The sequence below is a fragment of the Eumetopias jubatus genome, unplaced genomic scaffold (assembly GCF_037043125.1).
Source record: "Eumetopias jubatus isolate StellerSeaLion01/CBP00866 unplaced genomic scaffold, mEumJub1_p1.0 scaffold_6, whole genome shotgun sequence".
Taxonomy (NCBI): Eukaryota; Metazoa; Chordata; class Mammalia; order Carnivora; family Otariidae; genus Eumetopias; species Eumetopias jubatus.
Window position 1 is genome coordinate 147866951 of NW_028274812.1, and position 23583 is coordinate 147890533.

Sequence of the window (23583 nt, forward strand, 5' to 3'; positions counted from 1 at the left end):
CTATATGCTTTAATTTTGGAGACAAAGTAATGTTCATCCCCCACAATATAGAACGCTTCGCTTTCAGATAAATCCACGTAATGGAGAGGACTTGGCTTCCAAGAAGTCAGCCATCTCCTTGATTCCTTCCCATTCCACTGTACCTGAAAAAGTTGAGAACCAGATGCTCTGCACTAGTGGAGGCAGGAGACCCCCCCCTTTTCAATAAACCAACCCCTGTGGACTACTTCTGCTCAGAGATGGTCCTTTGGGGACTAGAGGAACTGATGCTGTGTCCTTGCACAGACGTAAGTGATCTGCAGTTTCTGCTTCGGCTTCTCTTGAAATGGCCCCTCTCCGAAGCTGCTCTGTGAGGAGTCTGACTACGGGGAGGTCGCCTTGCTACGAGAAAGGCCAAGCTAGAACCGTGGAGAGAAAAGTGAGCAGAAAGCCACATAGGGTAGTGCTGATGCCTCAGAGTGGAGCCTCCTCGGACCTTTGAGGCCAACCCTGCTGCCAGCTAAAGGAAGAGCAGTGAACAACCCCAATTCCAGGAGCAGAAGAGGGCCCAGCCAAAATTTCTGACCCAGGGAATTGTGAGCAATTGTAATTAATGGTTGTTTAAAGTCACTGAATTTCGAGAAGTATGATACATTGCATTATATAACTAAAATAGTCACAGATTGGCAAAGACGGACAAAGAAGAGAAATCACCTTATCTGGAAGCTGATGGTAGGAAATGGGACTTTTACTGGTGTTGTAAGGAAACTTTAAGACCATACAAGGAATATAAATTTTTTAAAAAATGAGATCAGTTAGGGGGAATCTCATTTTTTTCATTTTTCATAAATACCAATAATAAGTTATTTATCTACTGGTCTTATTTTTAAATATTTTATTTATTTATTTGAATCTATTGACCTTAATGGATAACTTTGAGTCCTTACTCTAAGAAGCCCTGTCCTCCCAGCCACATGAATGTCTGAAAATCAGGTTCAGGAATATTTGCAGAATTCCAGACTCAGACTGTAATGTGCTTAGGCAGACATCCTCAGGAGGCTATCATGTAGACATTTAAATTATGTCATATCCAAACCCAAACTATACATTTCCCCCTTATTGCTCTACCTGTGCTCCCAAAGCAAAAACAAGTCAACAGACCAAGAAGAACAACAAACTAACAGAATTCTCACTCCCTCCTCCTATATTTACTATTCTTTGCACAAGGCATCACCATCTGCGGAATCCAACCTGCAGGCCTTCCTAAGTACTAAGTATTAGACTCCAGCGAGAGTCCAAATCCTGTGTCAATCTACCTTGTTCCTCAAATTTCTCCCTTGCCTTTCATTATTAAATTCATTGTTTTATGTATCTGGCAGATCCCTGAAAGAACCTCCAAAGTTGCCTGCTTAGGTTAGGACAGAGCGAAAAAATCCCCGGGCCGTCCACATGTATGGCTTTCTCGTTCTGCGGCAGCCTGATCTGCACCCCCGACTCCTGCTTCTCAGAAGCCAGTTGAGCCACCAGGCTGTGAGACGCGGAGGAGCGTCCACTGACGCGCTCCTGGGAAAGCTCCCGCCGGTTCCCGTGTCAAAGTTGGAAGTAATGGAGAGGAAAGGAAAACAGTTCCTCAGCAGGCCTTGAACTGAAACTCGTAAATCTCCCATTAAGAGGCTCAAACTCCACGGCTGACCTCTACCACTTTACAACAGAGGTGCTTTCTGAAACTTAGTCGGGCTGGACACCTTCGGTTTTCCAACAGAAATATAAGGTGAGCCACAGATACAATTTCCAAATTTTATACGGATCCCCAGAGGCCTCCTGCGGTTGGGGGTGTAGCTCAGTGGTAGAGCGCGTGCTTCGCATGTACGAGGCCCCGGGTTCGACCCCCGGCTCCTCCACTCGTGCTTTTCCTTCACTTTACCGTGTTTCCCCTGCTCCCGTTAAAATAATAGACAGTCCAATGTATTCCTTTCAACATTATGCCATTTGTACTCCGTGGGACTTGGTGCCACCAAGACGCGAACATTCACAGAAGAACAGTGAAGAAAAGAAAGCCGCACTCGTCAGTCTCAAGGCCGCCCGGAACACCAAGGTGCAGCCACAGCCACAGACCCAAGCACTTCAGGTCTCATTTGGCAGAATCCCTAAAGAGCAGGGCAGAAAAAGAACAGAAAAGAGAGAAAATAGATCTGTGAAGGTTCCTAGGTTTTGCGAGCACTGTGCGGTCCAAAGCGCAGGGGCCGGTGCCCCCCTGCGCCCCCCGCCTCTGGGAGCGCGCCCGGAGCCGCGGCCTGCAGGCGTCAGATGCAACTGAGCCCCGCGCGGAGCGGGCATCATCTGGGAGCTGGAGACCCCCAGCTCCGCTCGATGAGCGAGCGCCCCCCGACTGTAAAGGATACATCCTGGAATTTGGAGCCCGGTTACTTGTATCCCTTGTTAAATTGACTTTCACAAGACGTTTACACAAAACGTACACTGGAAGCCTCCCACTAACTCCCCCGCAACCCCTTGCTGAAGCTAAATCTCAGAAACTCCGGCAAACAACGGATTTAAATTACTTACCTTTGCCATTTCCCTGCTGAACTCTTTTGTTCCTAAATCTTTAAATGAATTAACACCTCGTGTAGCACCACACCGAATGTCCAGGAGAAAAATGTGGCCAAAGGTCTTTGGGTGGGAATAAGGACAAATATATAAGTTGCTTGTATTTAAACAAACAAATTAACAGCACTTGTTAAAGAGCCGGTACAAACTACGGAATATGGACTATCAATGCTCTGCACTTTGTTTTCTGTGCAAGTCACACTTTGGGTGAATGCACCAGAATCGTTCCATTTTTCTTTGCAAAGCCTTTTTACATGCTACCTTTTGTATTAGAAAAGGATGCTTTAAAATGTGAAGTCAAAATTTAAAAGATGATGTCTAAATTCCCTCATTTGGAAAGGCTAAAAGCACGTTCCTCCTAGTTCCTCTGAGATCATGAGAGGGAGCAGGGATCCATCACAAGCTCGGTTTCCTTTAGGACTCAAACCCCAGACTGCCACATTAGCTAGCTGAGCCACAGAACCCCCTGCCTGGGCCATCTCTGGGCTACCCTCACTCGGGTATGTTGTTATGACACTGCTGTCTAAATTATTCTTTCCTTCTCTTTGATTCTCATTCTCTTGCCTCCTGACTGGGACACTGAGTAATCAGCATCGGAAAACAGCTTGGACCACCCTCTTGCATTTTGCCAAGCACCCATTCTTGGGGCAGGATTTTCCCCTTGCTCTTTACGGCCTCACTGTACTTCCCATGGAGCCCTGAAACTGCCTCAGAGAATCTCTCAAGCAGCTGTTAAAAGCCATGAGATATAAGAAGTCACCATAAAGCAACCAAACACTGGCCACATAACCCGTGAGGGCATCAGTGTGTGGGATGCGTTGTTCCAGGGGAAGGGAGTAGCTGACCCCTAGACACTCAAAGCCTCAGGCAGAGGCGTGCATGGCCCACCCTAACTCAGGTGCATGGTTGGAACTCCAAATGTGTCACTCCTCCAGCTAGTTTGGCGGTATCACGGATTTCCCACATCATTACACCGGGGTCTCCGCACCTGCAACACTTCTGGCTGTCCCCCAGCAGGAAATGCTGGAGGAAGAGCCCCAAAGAACACGACCTGAAACGTTGCCTCAGGAAAGTTAGGTCCAGATGGAAAAAGGAAACATCCCAAATAAAAAACGGTAATTGTATGTTGTCAGTCATTGCTATAGCAAACTCTGGAGCCCAGCATCCTGGTCAGGAAACCGGGCAGTGGTTTTGTCTGGAGGACTCTGCCTTCTGTCTCTGGGACCCACAAAGAAGCACAGGGAGGAGGCCTCCTGGGGGCAAGGCAAGAGCTACTTCCCAGTAACAGCTTTACTTTTATAACAACCTCCCCACCCCAACCCCCCTTGTGGACAAATATTCAAACCTCAGCCATCACAGGGGTGCAAAGAATAGATAGATACTTCCCTCCTGTTGCTAAATTTGTGGTGACCAAATATGAGTCTGGGGGAGTAATCCTAAAGGACTGTGTCTTCTCTTTTACTTTTCATTCGGATACTTTTCTCCCTGTGCGAAAGCTGTACCTTCCTGAATGTCCCCGTAAGGTGTAGATCAACTCTCCGGTTCCCCAGCCTCCTCCCCTCCTCTCCCTCGAATCACAGGGCGAGGCTCAGTTGGCGCCGGGACGTCGCCAACAGGGGCGCTTAGGGGCGAGTGGACGTTCAAAAGTAACTTGGCGCATAACTTCATCGCCCAGAAGCGACCCTCCAAATACAGAGATGAAGACTGTGGATCAGAACGCAGCGGTTGCCGAACACGGGGGACCGTCCGAGACATGGGAAATGTCCCACTTCCACCTGAAGGCTCCAGTGCGCGGACACCCGCCGGCTGGGGGGTAGGGGCGGGGGGCGGCCTAGAGAACGAAATGCCCCCCACCCCCGCGGTCGTGTCTACCGTCCAGGTCTGAGAAGCGCTAACCTAGAAAGCGCAGCTGCGGGACTGCGGTGCGCTGAGCGGCTGGGAGTGTTGAGAAGGGAGGAGGCGATGCGAGCGGAGGGAAGGGGAGAGGGGGCGAAGTGGGGGACAAGGCGACACCGGACGCGGTGAAGAACGGGGCGGGGGACAGGAGGAGGAACCGGAAGGAGACGGGAGAAAGCCTCGCGGGGCCAGGTCTCTGCACCGAGGATCGTCACCGGCGCAGGGGCTTTGCGTGGCGGGGGAGGCAATTCGTGCGGGCGCTGCCTCTGCGTCTGGTCCACCAGGGAGGTGGGAAACCAGAAGGTTCTCTTCGTCCTGCGGAAAGTGGGCTTCCAACCGTTCGTCCCACGGGAAGGCGTAGCCCGCCGCTCTTTCCACCTCTGGAAATCACTGTTTCGGCAATGGGTTTTGGTAGCCTCCGAGGTTCACCAGAAGCGCTTTTCCCTTGGACAGTATACTAAACACCTTTTCACAAGAAAAAAACTGGGATCACAGCGCTCCCGGACTGGTGATTGGGCCGAACTTTTGCTGTGTAATCAAGATTATGGGGGGCGGGGCGCATGGCGAGAGCGGACAGGACAGAAGGGGAAGGACAAAGGTCCCCTGAGCCAGCAGTCGGGCCACTGACACAGGCGCAGGTGCGGCAAAGCGGTGGGGGAGTCTGAAGGAATTTTTCCGAGGGCCTCCTTCCCCCACTTTCTGTTTTTCTTTTCCACCCCTTAACAATAATGAGAATTTGCAGCAAAGGAGAACCGGCCGTCTATGGATGGTGCTTCGGAGGGAGCACGCTCTTTCTGGCTCTGTTGGGTGCAGCAGTCCGCTGGGGAGACTGAGGAACGTCAGAGCCACTGTAGAAACGGTTGTGTCCCATGCCACACGCGATTAAAGGAAAAGCGTGAAACCGGAGCGCTCCTCTCCCGCCGAGGCCCAGGGCCCAGTGGAGGTGCCGGGGATTGAACCCGGGGCCTCGTGCATGCTAAGCACGCGCTCTACCGCTGAGCTACACCCCCTCGGCTGGCGGGGGCTCGTACGTACCCCACAGTATTTATTTACAGCGTCGTGTGAGGACGTGGCCCGCTCTTCCTTCCCCGAAGGCTCTGTCTCACAGGTGCGCCAGGAGAAGCAGAAATGCACTCCGAACCGAAAACCCCTCAGCTCTTCCCCAGCAAGGGCGGCTCTCGGCCCCCCGCCTGTTCCGTCGGCTCCGGTCCTCCACGAGCCTTGAACCTGTGGTATGTCTTCAGATCCTCCCTTCTTAAAAACCTCCTGCTCTGCCCACGAAGCTGCCAAAAACACAAAAGGTAGTGGGGGGGGGGCGGAGGATACGAAGTCGCGCCCCGTGAGCGCCGCGGAGCGAATGCGACAAGAGGTAACGAATTCACAGCACTTGGCCGAAAACGAGCGACAAGTGTGCGTCTCGGGCAGCCTTGCGCGCTCTTGCCAACGGCGGCAGTGGGCGCCCGGCTTTGGAGACCGCACGGCGGCTGGTTTCGGCGGTAGCTCGGGCTCTGAAGACAGGACACGCGAGGCGGACGACGGAGGACGAACGGGGACACCTCTGTCGTTACAGCGTCTCTTTCAGACCGAGCTGTTCGCGCGCGGAGCGAAGCGCAGGGCCGCGGGGAGCAGACCGCGGACCCTCTCTCCGTAAAGCGCCCCGGCGCAGGCCGCGGATCTCAGCAGGCCCCGAGGCGCGAAGTCGCCACTTCCCACCTCCGGGCAAAACTGGGTGCAACTGTGAACCGACAGACGAGTTTGGGAGAAAACCCTAACCCTTCTGGCAGGAGAGGGGCCTGCATAGCTTCTTTTATCACCAAACGCGGAAGGCAAGTGCCGGGGCTTGGAAGGAGCTGAGGACGGCCACCGGCGGCGGTTGGAGAAGGGGCAGTGGCCTGGAGACGTCCGGTCTTCCATCCCCGGCGGGACACAGAGGCAGCTGATGGAGGAGAGAAGAGACAGCGAGCAGTTCGGGGCCGGACAGGTAGCACATGGACAGGACTGAAGCTCGAAAGTGACCAAGCCCCGAGCTCCTGCCACACGGTCTCCCCGCCCTCAGAAGAGAGGGTAAGCGGTTTGGAAGGGCGCTTGCCACAGATGCGTCTTGTTTTGCAGAAGATGGTGTGACTCTTGAGTGTGTCCTGTCGCAGCAAACAGAGGCTCAGCATTTTCGCGGCAACCCTGGTCCAGCATCTGGAGTGGTAGCCCCTGTGTTGGAAGTTTTGGAAGGGCGAAGTTGTATGTGCCCCATGTGCGAGCAGCGCTGAGTTCAGAAACGCTCTGCCCCTGGTTTTCTGCTTGGGCATTGCACTGGCAGCCACGGAGCGTTAGCCTGTTTGGGTTTAAAATTCGAGGGAGAGAATGAGGGGGAAGGTGAAGCAGTGGCCAAATGTCTTGGGTTTGAGTTCCCACTGAAACCATCCTACTGCTGGATGGCTCAGCTGGATGCGCTTCAGGCCAGGTGGGAGGAGTCACCACCAGTTCTGGTGGGGACTCTTTCATCTTCCCGTCACCTCTTTTAAACTCACATGCACAAAGGGCTGAATCCAGCTCCCTTTTGGAGTGGCTCTGGGAATATCTGTCGTGTACTTTACCTTTCACATAATTAGGATTTTGTTTTACCCCATGTTGAATGTGACAAGGAATTCTCCATAGAAATCAGCAGCAGAGGCCCGGTAAGTCACCCTCATGCTCAGTGTGAGCGCTGTCCGGTCCAGGAGCTCTGTAAGAAATGCACTCACTTGGCAGCAGAATCTTTGCTCTAAAACACTTTCTTCTCTTTTATGTCCAAAAGAGAGATTGTTTTTATTTTGTAAATAGAGCTTAACTTTGGAACAATAATAGATTTTCAGGGAAAAACTGAGAGGATATTACAGAGATTTCTTATATACCCTACACACAGTTTCTCCGATTAGTATCTAACATTAAGATGATACATTTAGGGGCACCTGGGTGGCTCAGTCAGTCATGATCCCAGGGTCCTGGGATTGAGCCCCACATCAGGCTCCCTGCTCAGCAGGTAGTCTGCTTCTCCCTCTCACTCTGCCCCTAACCCCCATCATGCTCTCTCTCTCTCAAATAAATAAAAAATCTTTTTAAAAAATATGATACATTTATGAAATTAAGAAAACATTGATACATTTTATTTTATTTTTTAAAAGATTTCAAAGTAATCTCTGCACCTGGGAGGCTCAAACAGCCCCCGAAATCAGAAGTCACATGCTCCACCAACTGAGCCAGCCCAGCACCCTAATACATTTTTTTAAAAAGATTTTGTTTATTTATTTGACAGAGAGAGACACAGCGAGAGCAGGAACACAAGCAGGGGGAGTGGGAGAGGGAGAAGCAGGCTTCCTGCTGAGCAGGGAGCCCGACGCGGGGCTCGATCCCAAGATGCCCAATGACTGAGCCACCCTGGCGCTCCCCCAATACATTTTTATTAAATAAATTCCGTAGTATATTCAGATTTTCTTGGAACAGCCTTTGTCTGTTCCACAATACCATATTACATTTAGTTGTCAAGTGACTTTAGGCTTTTGTTATTGTTGTTGTTTTTGGCTGTGACAGTTTCTTAGATTTTTCTTGTTTTGCATGACTGTATTAGGGTTCTCCAGAGAAACAAAACCCATAGGATATAAAGAGACTGTCAAAAATCCAAAAACAGTAAAAATTAAAGCTAGATCAGTGAAATAGTATTGACTAAGGGTTTACTGTGCACAAAAGGACAGTTTCTGAACTGAGAGTCTTCAGTTTCAAAACTGATAAGAAGCTGGGGGGCCATGACTTCGCAAGATGGCTTGTAAAGTGAAAATGAGGAAGTTGTTTAGCCTTTAAAATGGTTATTACAGGGCACCTGGGTGGCTCAGTTGGTTGAGCGGCTGCCTTTGGCTCGGGTCATGATCCTGGAGTCCTGGGATTGAGCCCCGCATCGGGCTCCCAGCTCAGCGGGGAGCCTGCTTCTCCCTCTGACCCTCTCCCCTCTCACACTGTTTTTCTCTCTCTCTCAAATAAATAAACAAATAAACAAAATCTTTAAAATAAAAATAAAACGGTTATTACAATGGAGGTTTCAAGACAGAAGGGGATGGTTAAGAGTGATTATCTTATACCACTTTAGGAAGATGACTTAAGTTTCTTTTATGATTATTAAAGACATTTACAAGCAATAACTTCAGTGAAGGTTCACTTGTATTCATAAAATAAGCTAGATTTGGTTTTGCTTATGTGACTTACATGGTTATGTCTGCTTGGGGGATATTCTCCATTTTATTTTCTTGTAACAAGGTATATATAAGAATCAGATGCTAACCTCTTCAAACACTCTCACAGATACACCCAGAGATAATGTTTTACCAGTTATCTGGGCATCCCTTAGTCCAGTCAAGCTGATGCAAAATTAGCAATCACAATGACTATGATAGTTTAGAGGAATTCTGGTTGGGTATGTTGTAGGATGCCCCTCTACTGGAATTCATCCGTTCTTTTTGTCATGATTAGGCTGGGCTATGAGTTTTTGGGAAGAAGACCACAGAAAGAAATATATCTATATCTATATATAGATATAGATATATTTATATTGTATATATAAATCTGTAGATAGATCATATATTTTTTATCACATATTAAGGGTACATATGATCAGAATGACTTATCATTGTTGGAGGTTAACTTTTGAAAAAAATTGTCTTTGGGGGTCTTCCAAGCAACTGTTGGACTACACCAAATATTTTTCCAGCACTTTGTAGAAAAAAAAACAAAAGTAATGAGCTGTACTTGCTGTGTTCTGCATCTTTAATTAGCTCAAAAATAATTTGATGCTTTCTGTTACAAATTTCACAGTTCAAAAAAAGAGAAAACTTACTTAGGTTAATTACACAAACAATTATATATATAATTAATTATTACATGTAATGGGTAAATGTTTTTAATTTACACACTTTTTTAAAGCAGTCTCCACACCCGATGTGGGGCTTGAACTTGCAACCCCTGAGATCAAGGCTTGCATGTTCTACCCACTCAGCCAGCCATCTCTAAATGTTTTAAATTTAGGTATGCTTCAGCTACTGTGTACAAAGTTCAGACTGGAGTGGGAAGTTTCTTGAATCAGAAATGCCAAGAGAGGCTCTAGCTTAATGATTTCAAAATTAGTGGACTTTGCTTTTCACCTGTTAGGTTTTTCAAAGCCATCCAAAAATGACAGGGATCCTTTCTGAAGAATGTGTAACCCAAGCTGATTTTTAGGTACTTCCGGACTGACATGCAAGGTCTTGAGTACAATCCCTGTATCTCCGTGTGTGTTCTTTCCTATGTAACCAAACCTTTCTTGTACTTTTTCAATCATTCTCTCATGACTTCCCTGCCTACAGGACAAGAAAACCAATGATCCAGTGCATTGCCTTTGCAGCTGCCCGGTCCTACCCCATAGTCTTTGGTACCACACGGGATGGCTGCTTTGGCAAAAGGAAGACAAGATGGGACAGGAAAAAAGTGGGGGAGAACCCACTTTACCCTAAATTTTCATCAAGAAACATGCCTACCACAATAGTTAAACGTTCACCTTGAGTTCTATTTTTCAGTAACATCGAAGAGCAGAACAGGAAAAAAAAAAGTTCTGTTTTTCAGTAACATCGAAGAGCAGAAAAGGAAAAAAAATGGAAGAAGAGGAAAAATAAAGAAACTAACAGACATCTTTGTTGAGTCTCTTCATTCTCAGTCAGGAAACAGTAAACAGAGATCGGAGTTGTTCCGACAGAACTTCCCCACCTCTCTCTTTTCTTCTGGCTCCCTCCTCCAAGCATCCATTCAGCACCACCGAAAACTGGATCCCAAATCTTTATGGGTGAGTATAAGTGCATGACTGGACAGTAATAAAATGGCGATGCTTAAGGAACATGAAATCTTCCAAAAGTCAAAGTTAAAAATCTTATGAACAGGGGCGCTTGGGTGGCTCAGTCATCAAGCGTCTGCCCTCGGCTCAGGTCATGGTCCCAGGGTCCTGGGATCGAGCCCCGCATCGGGCTCCCTGCTCGGCGGGGAGCCTGCTTCTCCCTCTCCCACTCCCCCTGCTTGTGTTCCCTCTCTCACTGTGTCTCTCAAATAAAAAAAAAATCAATCAATTAAAAAAATAAAATAAAAATAAATTTTGTGTCTCTCTAATAAAAAAAAGTCTTATGAACAATTGAAGAAGCAGTTGAAATATTAATCCCTCTGAGTGGCTCGGAATAGTTCAAAAGGGACACCCTGGAGCTGACTTGATCCCTGGTTCAGAAGCAAGTTCTGGTAAGATGACCGGCTGTTTTGGTCAACGTCAAGTCATCCTTCACAGGACTTTTCCACAAATCATGTGACGGAAAACGCCAACACCCTGTGCTTATAGTAAAGGCAAATAGTGGAAAGATTAGAGAATAACTGACTTGCTAGCTTTGAGTAAATTCTCAGGAAAAGTTGGATTCTCAGGAAAAGTTGGATCCCGGATAGTTCAGTTTGATAAGCAACAGACACTATGGGGGTTCAGATTTCGAGTGGCTATTCTGGCTGGGCTCAGTATCCCCCACCCCCTCCAAACTCCTATTTTTAACTCTTATATAGAAGCCCTTTGAAACCCAGGTTTCCAGAGAAACGTTTGTAGTTGGCTTTTCTACCCCTCCCATCTTTTCGTTGGCCACGATCAGCCAGTTCTAGAGCAGGGCTTCTAGCCAGAAATCCACGCTTGACACATTGCCAACAACCATTCATTAGTCCTTTACTACTTTTATTTAGTGATTAGAGGCCAATGACAAAATGTAGGTTATTAGCAACTCAACAGCACCCAGGCTTGCTCTTTTCAGGACTTTTGACTCATTTCAAGGTTTCCAAAGACTACTCAAGGGTCCGCCAGTGGATGGCAAATGAAAGTTTCCGTTGCTTGGTTGACAAGAAAGAATCCACCACAAAGGGATTCGAACCCTCAATCTTCTGAGCCAGAATCAGATGCTTTATCCACTAGGCCACGCAACCATCTGATGGAAACATGTTTCCAAACCTGGAAGCTGAGATGAAATAGGTTTCTGTTTTCCCAAAGTTTTAACTTTGCAACTGGGGGAAGATTTAATTATCAACACTTTAAAAAAAAGGATTAAAAGGAAAAAAACTCCATCTGGAATCCCTAACAATTACTTAGAACTAGTGCACGGTGAGCTCGTGAAAATATTTACATTCATACCAGAGGCTTTAACAACTTGACTGTCCACGAGACAATGAGAAGAATCACCCCACATGGGTCGGGGTAATGGGTCCTCAACCTCCTTAAGAGAATGGAGCACATTGCCACCATGTCTGAGGGGCAATGTGGTGACTTCCAAAGTACTCCCAGGTGGGGAGGAGGTGAGGGTGACAGTAGCTTGGAGGAGCGTCTGCCTCACCGACTCCTTAACACCCCAAGCAGTTTGCCAAAAGGTGGTCTGCTTGCTCCGCGAGCCCCCTCGGATTCATCCATGGAACAACCCAGGGCCATGTGTCCATGAGTCCAGCAGACCCTCAAACTCACTCACATGCTGAGATTGTTCTCAGTTGCGGTGGATTTTGTGCTTGACGAATAGCAGACAAAAACTTCAAAATGCCACCAAATTTTTTAAAACTGGTATTTTTTTGTTCAGTCTGGGAGAGGAAAAAATTCACAGGTAGGCATAGGCAGCAGAGTAAGGTTGGTGGACTGAGCATAACCATCAACATTTCTCCTTTCCAGAGAAGGCTGTGGCCAGACAGGAAAGCATGGCACAGAGATTTTAAGTGATACTAAATAGCTAATAAATAGCTTTTGAAAACCGTATAAACCTTTCTTTACATGGGTGATACCCTTTCCCTCCAAAGCCATTTAGTGTTTCTTTCTCTGAGATTTGTATCTGATGTGCTCCAAGCAGCATTTCTTTAAAATTTTTAAATATTTTGAACAAAGTATTTTGCGAGGAACCCAAGGAAGACTGGAAAGCCTGGAATTCCTATTCTTGCTGCATCAATCTGTCGAGATATCTTACTTGAGGAAATGGGTGGAGGAGGGTGTCTGTAGTCAGAGGAGGCTTCTGTAATGTAGTTTTGAAAAAAGAGTTCTTTCTCCCCGCCCCGATTTTTTTACTCCATCAGATGACCTGCCAAACCATGGATCACATCTGACATTTGCACCTTTAGAGCAGGAATCTCTCAATGTGGTTATGTCAACCACTTAATCTATGACCCCAATAATTTTTCTTATTTCTTGAATTTGGAAAGCACAGCATGTCCTGTGTCCCGTGTGCCTCACTGATGCAGGCACAGGGAGAGGAAATTATCTGTGGTCATCTTTTCCGATGTTTCTTTTCGTTCTTTTTTCTTTCTTGCACTTTAGGAACGCTGTGCTTGAGCCCAAGGCGCGTGGCCGGGCTGATGTGGCGTTATTGCCGCCTGCTGGAGAGATCCTGAGTGAGCGCTGTCTTTGCTGCCTCCTGGATCTAAGAGGCCCTGCAAGGCCTCAGTCACACTTGAGGGGTACCAAGGCCCACGGAAACACTTTTACTTTCGATGTGAGCAGCAAACCGCGAGAAAAGACGTGAAGAAGGAAGAGATGGTGAATTTGGTGGGAGAAGTGGAAGGGGAGGAGAAGGCGGAGGAAGGGAAATTAAAGGAAGGAGGACTGGCTCAGTTTCATCCCGAAGGTAAGGGTGGCAGGGCGGAAGATTAACCCCAGGCCCCTCTGCTTGCTGAACGCTCCCTCTCCCACTCAGGTGCATGTGGTGGACACTTGGCTGTTTTAAAAAGTCCCTGATCAATTAACGCCATTGTCTGTGAGTGTTTGGAGAAGGAATACTTGGCAGAACAAGGCTCACTGTGTTTAAGATTTATTTGTTTGAGAGAGAGGGAGAGAGCACAAGCAGGGGGAACAGCAGAGGGAGAGAGAGAAGCAGACTCCCCGCTGAGCAGGGAGCTCGTTGCCAGTGGACCCCACGACCCTGGGATCATGACCTGAGCCAAAGGCAGACGTTTAACCGACTGAGCCCCCCAAGCGCCCCCAGCACTACTCTTTCCGAAACCTTGAGGCCGCGACCACGCCGGGGGAGAGGCTCTGCATACCAGGCTGACCCCAGGACGCCTCCCTGCGTGGCAGTCCATGACATCGCTCAGCCCCTGGGTCTGCTGGTCAGGGGAGCGCTGGGGAGGCAATCCCACCCACCAACAGGAAGGGGCCCGTTAGGGAACATTTTCTTGCGTCTTCAAGTTCTTCCTCCGTCAGCTGTCTTCCCCTCTGATACAAAGGCCGCAAGACAATGCAGAAAGATACAGACAGAAGCAGTGTGAGTACTAACTCCAACACCTTAGGTGCAGATCCTTGGCAAGAAGTGAGACGCTCTGTGTCTAGAATGTGGTCTGAAACCCGACGGCTTTATCTGGGAGACGCTGCATCCCTGGTTCTGAAAAACTAGAGGCAGGGGGAGACAACGAAGAGAGAAAAAAGGGAAAAGCTCCCAGAGACTGTAACATCTCTCTAAAGGGCACTTCTTCACTGTGAATAGAATTGAAGCATGTTATTTGAAAACTAAGACATGAAACATAGTGAGGATTGGCCAAATAAGCAAAACCTAGGTTAGATACTCACGGAAGAAGAAGACTATGAGAGCCTGGGTAGCTCAGTCGGCAGAGCATCAGACTTTTAATCTGAGGGTCCAGGGTTCAAGTCCCTGTTCAGGCGCAGCATCCATTTTTTGACCCTAAGTAATGTCCAGTAAGTACACCAAGGGTTTGGGAGAGGATGGTTCTACTCGCACCTTGACTGAGACTTTGTTTACTCTTTGGTTTCCAGAGATGATCTCTAAAAGGTTGCTGACCTGGAGATTTGTATTTGTATGTGGTTTTTAGAGAAGAGTCATCCGTTGACTGGAAAAAAAAGGCAATCAAAAAAGCAATCAAAATGTCTGAACTCTAAAAACAAGAAAAAAAAATTGAAACCAGAAAAATAATTTGAGTGACAGTGGTTATCTCATCAGGAACCGCAGAGGTCGGGAAGAGTGGCACACTGTTCAAGTGCCAAATGAAAAGAATTGTCAGTCCACAATACTGTATCCGGAGAAAATACCCCACGGGAAAGAAGGGGAAACAAGATATTCCAGATCAGGGAAAACTAAGATCATTGCATCAGCAGAACTGCCCTAAAACAATGGCTCCAGTAAGTTCTCCAAACAGACAGAAAAATGATAAAAGAAGGAATATTGGACATCAGGAAGGAAGAAAAAACATTTTAAGCAAGAAACATGGTAGACACAATAAATTTTCTTCATCTTGAGCTTTCTAAGTTATGTTCAACAGTTTGAAGCAAAAGGTGTAACACTGTCTGATGTTCTAATGTATGTGGGAGAAATTGCTAAGACAATTATGCTACAAGTGGGGAAGGTAGAGTGACAAGAATGCAGGTAGGATCACTAGCGTTCACCTGCGCTGGCAAACCGTGGTAAGGTAGAGCTTGGGGCCCAGGGCTGATCCCAGGACCCTGAGATCATGACTGGGGCCAAGGCAGACACTTAACTGAGTGAGCCACCCAGCTGACCCAGAATTAAAAAATTTAATTCAACAAGGTCACAGGATAATACGGCAAGACCTGTGCAAAGAGAGACAGTCCAAAATGCTGTAGATCAATCAATATGGGATACTAAAAGCAGTCCATAAAAAGGCAAAAAAAAAAGGAACGAAAAGTGAAAATCACAGAAACAAGCAGAAAGCAAAAAACATAAAATGCCAGACTGGAGCCCTAATGTATCAATAATTACACTAAATATAATCTAAGCACGCCAATTAAAGGATGGGTAGTAATAGGGCGGACCCAACTGTATGCTGCTACAAGAAACTCACTTCAAATATAACTACAGGGGCGCCTGGGTGGCTCAATCAGTTGAATGTCCAGCTCTTGGTTTCAGCTCAGGTCATGACCTCAGGGTCATGGGATCAGCCCTGGGCCCCAAGCTCAGTGGGGAGTCTGCTTCAGATTCTCTCTCTCCCTCTGCCCCTCCCCCTCTAAAAAACAAATCTTTAAAAAAACAAATATAACTACGGAGGCAGGTTGAAATAAAGAGGGTGAAAAAAGATATGTCGTGCAAACATTAATTGAAAGAAAGCTGGAGTTACTATGCTAACATTAGTAAAGTAAACCTCAGAACAAAGGTTATTAACAGAGACAGAAAAGGACATCATAAAATGGTAAAAAGTGTCCATCCACCAAGATGTCAGAGCAATCTCTGATACGTGTGCACCAAACAACACAGCTGCAAAATATGTGAAGAAAAAACTAAGAACTGATAGAACTAAAAATAGACCAATCTACAATTATAGTGGAAAACTTCAAGACCTCTCTCAGAATAATTGATAGAACAACTAAACAGAAAATGATCAAGCATATGGAAGAACTAAAAATACTATCAGCCGACAGAACCCCATCAACATAAAGCAGTTCACTCAATGAAAGCAGAATACACATTCGCTTCAAGTCTTCCAGAACATTTAACAACATAGAACATATCCTGGGCCATACACCAAACCTCAACAAAAGATTTTTATTTTCTTCTCAGTTTTACTGAGATGTAACTGACATACGGTGCTGTATAAGTTTAACACATACAGCATAATAACTTGACTTACATATATTGCAAAATGAGTATCGCAGTGAGTTTAGTTAACATCCATCATCTCATACAGATCCAAAAAAAAAAAAAAAGAAAAATGTTTTTCTCCTTGTGATGAGAACTCTCAGGATTTACACTCTTAACAACTTTCAAATATACCAAACAGCAGAGTTAACAGCAGACAACATGTTGTACATTGCATCCCTAGGACTTATCTGTCTAGTAACTGGAAGTTTCTGCCTTTTGATCACATTCATCAAATTCCCTGCCTCTGGGACCCTAAGTCTGATCTCTTTTTCTGCTAGTGTCTTGGGTGCTTTATTTGGTTTTGTTTTGTTTTTGTTTTGTTTTGTTTTGTTTTGTTTTGTTTTTTAAAGAGGAAGCACTTTTTAAAAAATTTCAGGCTTAGTTCATTCGTTTATAGTATGCACATAACTCCTGATTTGCCTGATTCACAAGCTTATTGTGAAAATCAAATGAGATTTTTTAAATGCACTAACTTCATGCTGCATGCAAAGAAAAGTTGCTTTTGTTATTTTATCTTATATATGCATCAACCGTTAGGATGAGTTATTTGCCAAACAATATTAACTGTAGTTTTTCAACAGGGATCTTTTCTTCCCATTTAGCCACATCTTTCTTTTAATTTAAATTCAATTAATTAACATATAGCATATAATAGTTTCAGAGGTAGAGGCCAGTGACTCATCAGTTGCATATAACACCCAGTGCTCATTACATCCATTGACCTCCTTAATGCCCATCACCCAGTTACCCCATCCCCCCACACCCTCCCCTCCAGCAACCCTCAGTTTGTTTCCTACAGTTAAGAGTCTTTTATGGTTTGTCTCCCTCTCTGATTTCATCTTGGTTTTTTCCCCTCCCTTCCCTTATAATCCTCTGTTTTATTTCTTAAATTCCACGTATCAGTGAGATCATATGATAATTGTTTTTCTGATTGATTTATTTCACTTAGCATAATACCCTCTAGTTCCATCCACCTCGTTGCAAATGGCAAGATTTCATTTTCTGATGGCTGAATAGTATTCCATTGTGTGTGTGTGCACCACAAGTTCTTTATCCATTCATCTGTCACGGACACTTAGGCTGTTTCCATGTCTTGGTTATTGTAAACAATGCTGCGATGAACATAGGGGTGCAGATATCTCTTTGACATCATGTTTTCATTTCCTTCAGATATATTCCCAAGAAGTAAAATTGGTGGATCATGTGGTAATTCTATTTTTTAATTTTTTGAGGAACCTCCATACTGTGGCCATACAGTGGCTGCACGAATTTACATTCCCACCAACAGTGCATGAAGTTTCCTTTTTTCCACATCCTCACCAACACTTGTTATTTCTTATCTCTTTAATACCAACCGTTCTGACAGGTGTGAGACAAAAATCTCATTATGGTTTTGATTTGCATTTCCCTGATGATTAGTGATATTGAGCACCTTTTCATATACCTCTTGGTTATATTTATGTCTCCTTTGGGAAGATGTCCATTCAGGTTCTTTGCTTATTTTTAAATTGGATTATTTGGGTTTTTTTTTTTTTGCATTAAGTTTTATGAGTTCCTTATATATTTTAGATATTAACTCTTATCACACATATCATATACAAACATTCTTCCCCTTCTGTAGGTTACCTTTTCATTTGTTGATGGTTTCTTTTGCGGTGCAGAAGCTTTTTAGTTTGATGTAGTCCCACATGTTTATTTTTTATTTTGTTGCTTGTGCTTTATGTGTCACAGCAAAAAAATTCATTACCAAGACCTTTGTCAAGGAGCTCTTTTTTCTGTTTTCTTCTAGGAGTTTTATGGATTAAGTCTTTAATCCATTGAGAGCTAATTGTTGTGAGTGGTGTAAAAAAGGGATTTAGTTTCATTCTTTTACATGTGAATATCCAACTTACCCAACACCATTTATTGAAGAGACTATTTTTTCTCCATTTAATATTCTTGGCTCCCTTGTCAAATATTACCTGACTGCATATACATAGGTTTATTTCTGGGCCCTTGATTCTGTTCCATTGGTTTATGTGTCTGTTTTTAATGCCAGTAATATACTGTTTTGGTTACTTTCGATTTACAATGTAGCTTAAAATCAGGAAGTGTGGTATCTCCTACTTTGTTTTTCTTTCTCAGGATTGTTTTGGGTATTTGGGGTCTTTTGTGGTTCCATATAAATTTTAGGATTGTTTTTCCTAGTTCTGTAAAAAAAAAAATGACTTTGAAAACTTGATAGGGATTGCACTGAATCTATAGATAGCTCTGGGTAGTAAAGACATTTTAAAAGTATTAATTCTTCCAACGTATGAACATGGGATACCTTTCCATTTATGTGTGTCTTCTTCAATTTCTTTCATCAATGTCTTGTAGTTTACAGTGTAGAATCTTGGTTATTAACCACTACCTTGGTTAAATTTATTTTTAAGCATTCTATTGTTTTTGATGCTATGGTAAATAGGATAGTTTTATTTTTTTCAGATAATTCATTATTATCATGCAGAAATGCTACTGATTTCTGTATATTAATTTTGTACCCTACACAACTTTACTGAATTTGTTTATTAAAACCTCAACAAATTTAAAAGAATTGAATCATATAGTGTATTCTCTGACCACACCAGAACCAAATCAGTAACAGAAAGATAACAGGAAAATATCCAAACAGTTGGAAACAAAATAACAGAGTTCTAAATAATGCATGGAACAAAAAAAAGTCTTGGTGGAAACTTTTTTAAAAAATGGACTTGAATAAAAATGAAAATACAATGTATCAAATTTTCTGATATACTAAAACAGCCCTGAGAGGAAAATTTGTAACACTCAATGCATACAAGAGAAGGAAAAAATCCTCCAATTAATCATCTAAGCTTTCATTTGAAGAATCTAGAAAGAACAGGAGTGAAAGAAATCCAAGGCAAGCAGAAGGAAGGTAGCAATAAAAAATAAGAGTAGAAATCAATGAAATTCAAAATAAAAACAAAAACACCAGTGAAACAAAAAAGCTGTTTCTTTTAAAACATCAATAAAACAAACCTCTAACAAGACTGATGAAGAAAAAGAGAGGACACAAATTGCCAATATCAGGAATGAAAAGAAGAATCACTATACACTCTGCAAACACCAAAAAGACAATAAGGGAATACTATAAGCAACTCTACACATGTAAATTTGACAACTTAGATGAAATGGACCAATTTCTTGATACATTCAAACTGCCACAATTAACTCAATACGAAATATATATATATTTCTTGGGTACAAGACTGGATAAATGTTTTTAAATTAATCAATTGTAATTCATCATATTAGTAGACTAAAGGAAAAAATCACATGAGCATATCAATTGAAGTAGAAAAGGCATTTGACAAAATTCTACACCCATTTATGATTTTTAACACTCCAAAAAAAAGTAGGAATAGAGAGGAACTTCCTCAATTTGATTAACGACATATGCAAAAAAAAAAAAAACCCCACAAAGCTACAACTAACATTATATTTAATGGTGAAAGGCAAACTGTTTGCACACTCCAAGAGGGGTCAATGCTGGGTTGTCCGTGCTTACTACTCTTATTCAACATATTGCTGGAAGTTCCAGCCAGTGTAATATAAGGCATGAAAAGAAATTAAAAAGAATACAGATAGGAAAGGAAAGAAAATTAAACTGACCTCAGGGAAAATGACATAATCATCCACATATAAAACCCAAGGAATCTATGAGGTAAAAAAAAACCCTCTTAGAACTAAAAAAAATTTTTTATTAAATATTTTATTTATTTACTTGACAGAGAGAGACACAGCGAGAGAGGGAACACAAGCAGGGGGAGTGGGAGAGGGAGAAGCCGGCTTCCCGCGGAGCAGGGAGCCCGATGCGGGGCTCGATCCCAGGACCCTGAGATCATGACTGGGGCCAAGGCAGACACTTAACTGAGTGAGCCACCCAGCTGACCCAGAATTAAAAAATTTAATTCAACAAGGTCACAGGATAATATAAAAACATACAAAAATAAGTTGTATTTCTGCATACTGTCAGTGAACATGTGGACAGTAAAACTAAATATGCGATACCAGTAAAGTAAATCCTTTGAATTCTCATCACAAGGAGAAATTTTTCCTTTTTTCTTTCTTTTCTTTTTATTGTATCCATATGAAAAGGTGAATGTTAGTGGAACCTCTTGTGGTAATTATTTCACAATATGTGTGAATCAAACCATCGCGCTGTGTGCCTTAAATTTATACAGTGACACATGTCAATTATTTCTCAGTAAGACTAGAAAACTATAATCTCTGACAAAAAAAGTACATCTAACAAAACACACACAGGACTTGGATGTGGACACTACACAGTGATGTTGAAAGGAGTCAAAGGAGCTTAAATAAACAGAGAGACACACTGCATTCATGGTTTGCAAGATTCAGCATGGTAAGGATGTCAGTTCTCCCCGAATTGATATATAGAAAGTTTTTTAAAATGTTTATTGATTTATTTGAGAGGGAGGAAAGGACAGAGGGAGAAGGAGAGAAGCCGAATCCCCACTGAACACAGAGCCCCCTGCAGGGCTCCATCTCATGACCCTGAGATCATGGCCTGAGCCAAAATCAAAAGTCAGATGCTTAGCCCACTGAGCTACACAGGTTCCCCTCCCCAAACTGCTACATAGATTTAACTAAATACCTATCAAAATCCCAGCAAAATCTTTTGTAGATATAGACAGGATTGTTTTTAAATTTATATGGAAATTCAAAGGAATTAGAATAGCTAAAACAATCTTTAAAAAATAACAATATAGGAGAAAACATAAGTCAACCTGATTTCTAAACTATTATAACAATAATTAGGAATGTGTGTTGGTGATTATTGGGGAGATAGACATAGATTAATAGAGTAGAATAGATAAATAAGCCCACACAAATGTTCCAGACTGGTTTTTGACAAAGTTGCAGAAGTCATTCAGTGGAGGAAAGAACATACTTTTCAACAATTGGCACTGGAAGAATTGGACATCTACTGGTAATAAATAAATAAAAATTAAAATAATCTCAGCCTAAGTCCCATAACATACAAAAAATTAACTCAAAATGGATCATAGTTATAGATGTAAACCTATAAAACTTTTAGAAAATGAACACAGAAGGAAACCCTTGGGATCTAGGTCTAGACAAGGAATTTGTAGAATTGCTACAGAAACGTGATGCCCAGATCCTGTAGAAGCCCACTCCCTCCTCCCTCCCCTCTCCTGCGGCCTCAGGTACCTCCACTGATGCCAAGGCTTACAGAACAGAAACAGAAACTGGAAAGCATTAAAGGCAACTCGCTAGGTCATGTTTTTATTTTCTGTGTGATGAGGAAATAAGGGAAGAGGAAAGGAAGGGGAAATAAAAAAGAAGAGAAAGGAGAATAAGAAAGCTCATTGGAAGGAATAAGTCAGAGTTCCTTGAGAAGCAGGTTTTGGCAGAGTCGGGTCAGAGAAAAGGCACAGGGAGTTGTACCGAGGGCCTCAAACATCCAAACCCGCGTTCTCCCACCGTGAAATAAAAAGAGATCTGCACCTAGATAAGGGGAGACTTTATTCAGAGGTGGATTATTACAAACCCGGACAACGCTCCAAACTCAGACATCTGTAAGTGTCCCAAAAATCACACAGAAAAGACTTTTCTTTTACAGGCAAGGAGGGGTAGACAAAGCTTTAGCAAGAACTTTTAAGGAAAGTGGGGCAGGAAAGGGAAATGACAGTGGGGCGGAGGTTGGCTGATTCCCAGGATTAGCCGATGGCGGGGAGGGGCATGGCCTACTTTTCAAGGCCTGCTCCTGCTCAGGGCCAACAGCCAGAGGCCCACAGGGAGGAGGAAAGCTTGACTCGAGTTTGGTCAAGAAAATGCAGAGGGTAAGAAATGGGCAATTGTAACACTTGGTAACTACCATGACCCTCCCCCCACTCTTCTTTAAGATACATCTGATTTTCAGAAGATCTCAATTTCTGCATGTTTTGTTAGTAGTGGTAACATAAAGGGTGAATCTGAGCTTGCTTGGGACAGGAAGAGCTCAAGAATTGGAGGAAGGAGTGACTGGTTGGGATGTCATTCTTTCATGTGTAGGACTTGGGCTGGAAGGAAAGCACACACACGCAATTGCTGCTTGCACTTTACGGTGCAATTCTAGACCGCTGGATCGTTAAAGCTTCAGTCTTCTCTTATGGGTGGTAAAACTCAAGTCTTCTTAGGACTTTGCTGATTTCCTCCAGAAATACCTTCCCCTAAGACACAAGGATATTGAAATTCAGCTTTTCCCTGGCTAGGACACTTTGTGTGCCTGTTGGCTCACGGAAATAGGGCACAAGTTGTTGGGGAAAATGGGCGTCAAAATAGAAACTGAGCAATTCATTCAGCATTGTTTAAAACCTCTTTTTTGTTCTGCTCTAAGCACAGAGGCAATTTAGCAAGCTCTGTCAATAGTCCAAAGGGCGAATTCTTAGGGCATGAACTGCACAGCCGCCTGAAGGATAGAGGGAATGGGAGACGTGTGAGACTGAGCCGGAAGGTAAACAGACATGCAGTGAGGAAGACAGAATGAAATTTGGAGAAACGAAATTGCAAGGTTACTTAGCAAACAGGAGAAGCGGAAAGGGACCATACGTCTATCTTTTTGGAGGGAGAGAACAGAGGATGGAGATGAGTTTGGTTTTGGACGTGTCGACTGGGAGACACTTGTGGAACACCGTGCTGTCTCCTAAGCACGGAGACGGCGGACTCAGGGGCACTGGCCTGGAGGCAGGTTAGTGAGGGATCATAGGCTCACCCTTGCACGAGTGAAGGGAGTGAGAACTCAGGTATCTCTTCAAACTGGGGGTCAGGAATTCATTAATGATACTTGTGGAAAATAAAGAAATGAGTTCATGGCTAGACTGTCCTTGAGCCCTGGTCTTTATACTGGTTAATCTTATGTTCCTCGGAACTTCTGAAGACCAAGAGAAGTTCCGTTTTATGGCACCACGTTTTTCGTATCTGTTTGCCCTTTCTCATCCTACTTTGCCTGACTGTGAGCTCTTACCTGTATTTGTAAAAGTACCTTTGAACCTGTTATGAAAAACAGAAACTGATTAGTCTGGCAGAATTTCCCTTAACTGACTTATAGAACTGGCAGAATAGGAAAGAGAGAACGGATGGACTTCACTGAAGAAGAATCTAGAACAGCATCAAACACAAAGATCTTCAAGGTCTGATGTGTGAGTATGCGTGTGCCGGTGGGTAAAAATGCTGGTGGCAGAAGGAGAAATGTACTCCGCTACTGGATCACACACGAGCACAGTTAGGCAAGTTTCCAGAATTACCCAGTGACGTTTCTTTGTTTTTACACCTGGAAGAATCTGGGTATCGCTTGGATTCACGGACATCCATATTAAGGAGTTGGGTTATTTTTTCCTGCCTGCTTCGTGAACACCATAAGCATTGTTTATTAAATGTCTAATACGGTAGC

General features: G+C 44.1%; 3 non-coding genes across 3 annotated transcripts; 2 read left to right on the forward strand and 1 right to left on the reverse strand.

Annotated features, from left to right (window-relative positions):
- Window positions 1-1808: 1808 nt before the first annotated feature.
- TRNAA-CGC (transfer RNA alanine (anticodon CGC)) lies at window positions 1809-1880 on the forward strand. Its single transcript has one exon. It is a non-coding gene; the product is annotated as a tRNA-Ala (tRNA).
- A 3540-nt stretch (window positions 1881-5420) lies between these two features.
- Window positions 5421-5492, reverse strand: TRNAA-AGC (transfer RNA alanine (anticodon AGC)). Its single transcript has one exon. It is a non-coding gene; the product is annotated as a tRNA-Ala (tRNA).
- An 8611-nt stretch (window positions 5493-14103) lies between these two features.
- TRNAK-UUU (transfer RNA lysine (anticodon UUU)) lies at window positions 14104-14176 on the forward strand. Its single transcript has one exon. It is a non-coding gene; the product is annotated as a tRNA-Lys (tRNA).
- The last annotated feature ends 9407 nt before the right edge of the window (window positions 14177-23583 follow it).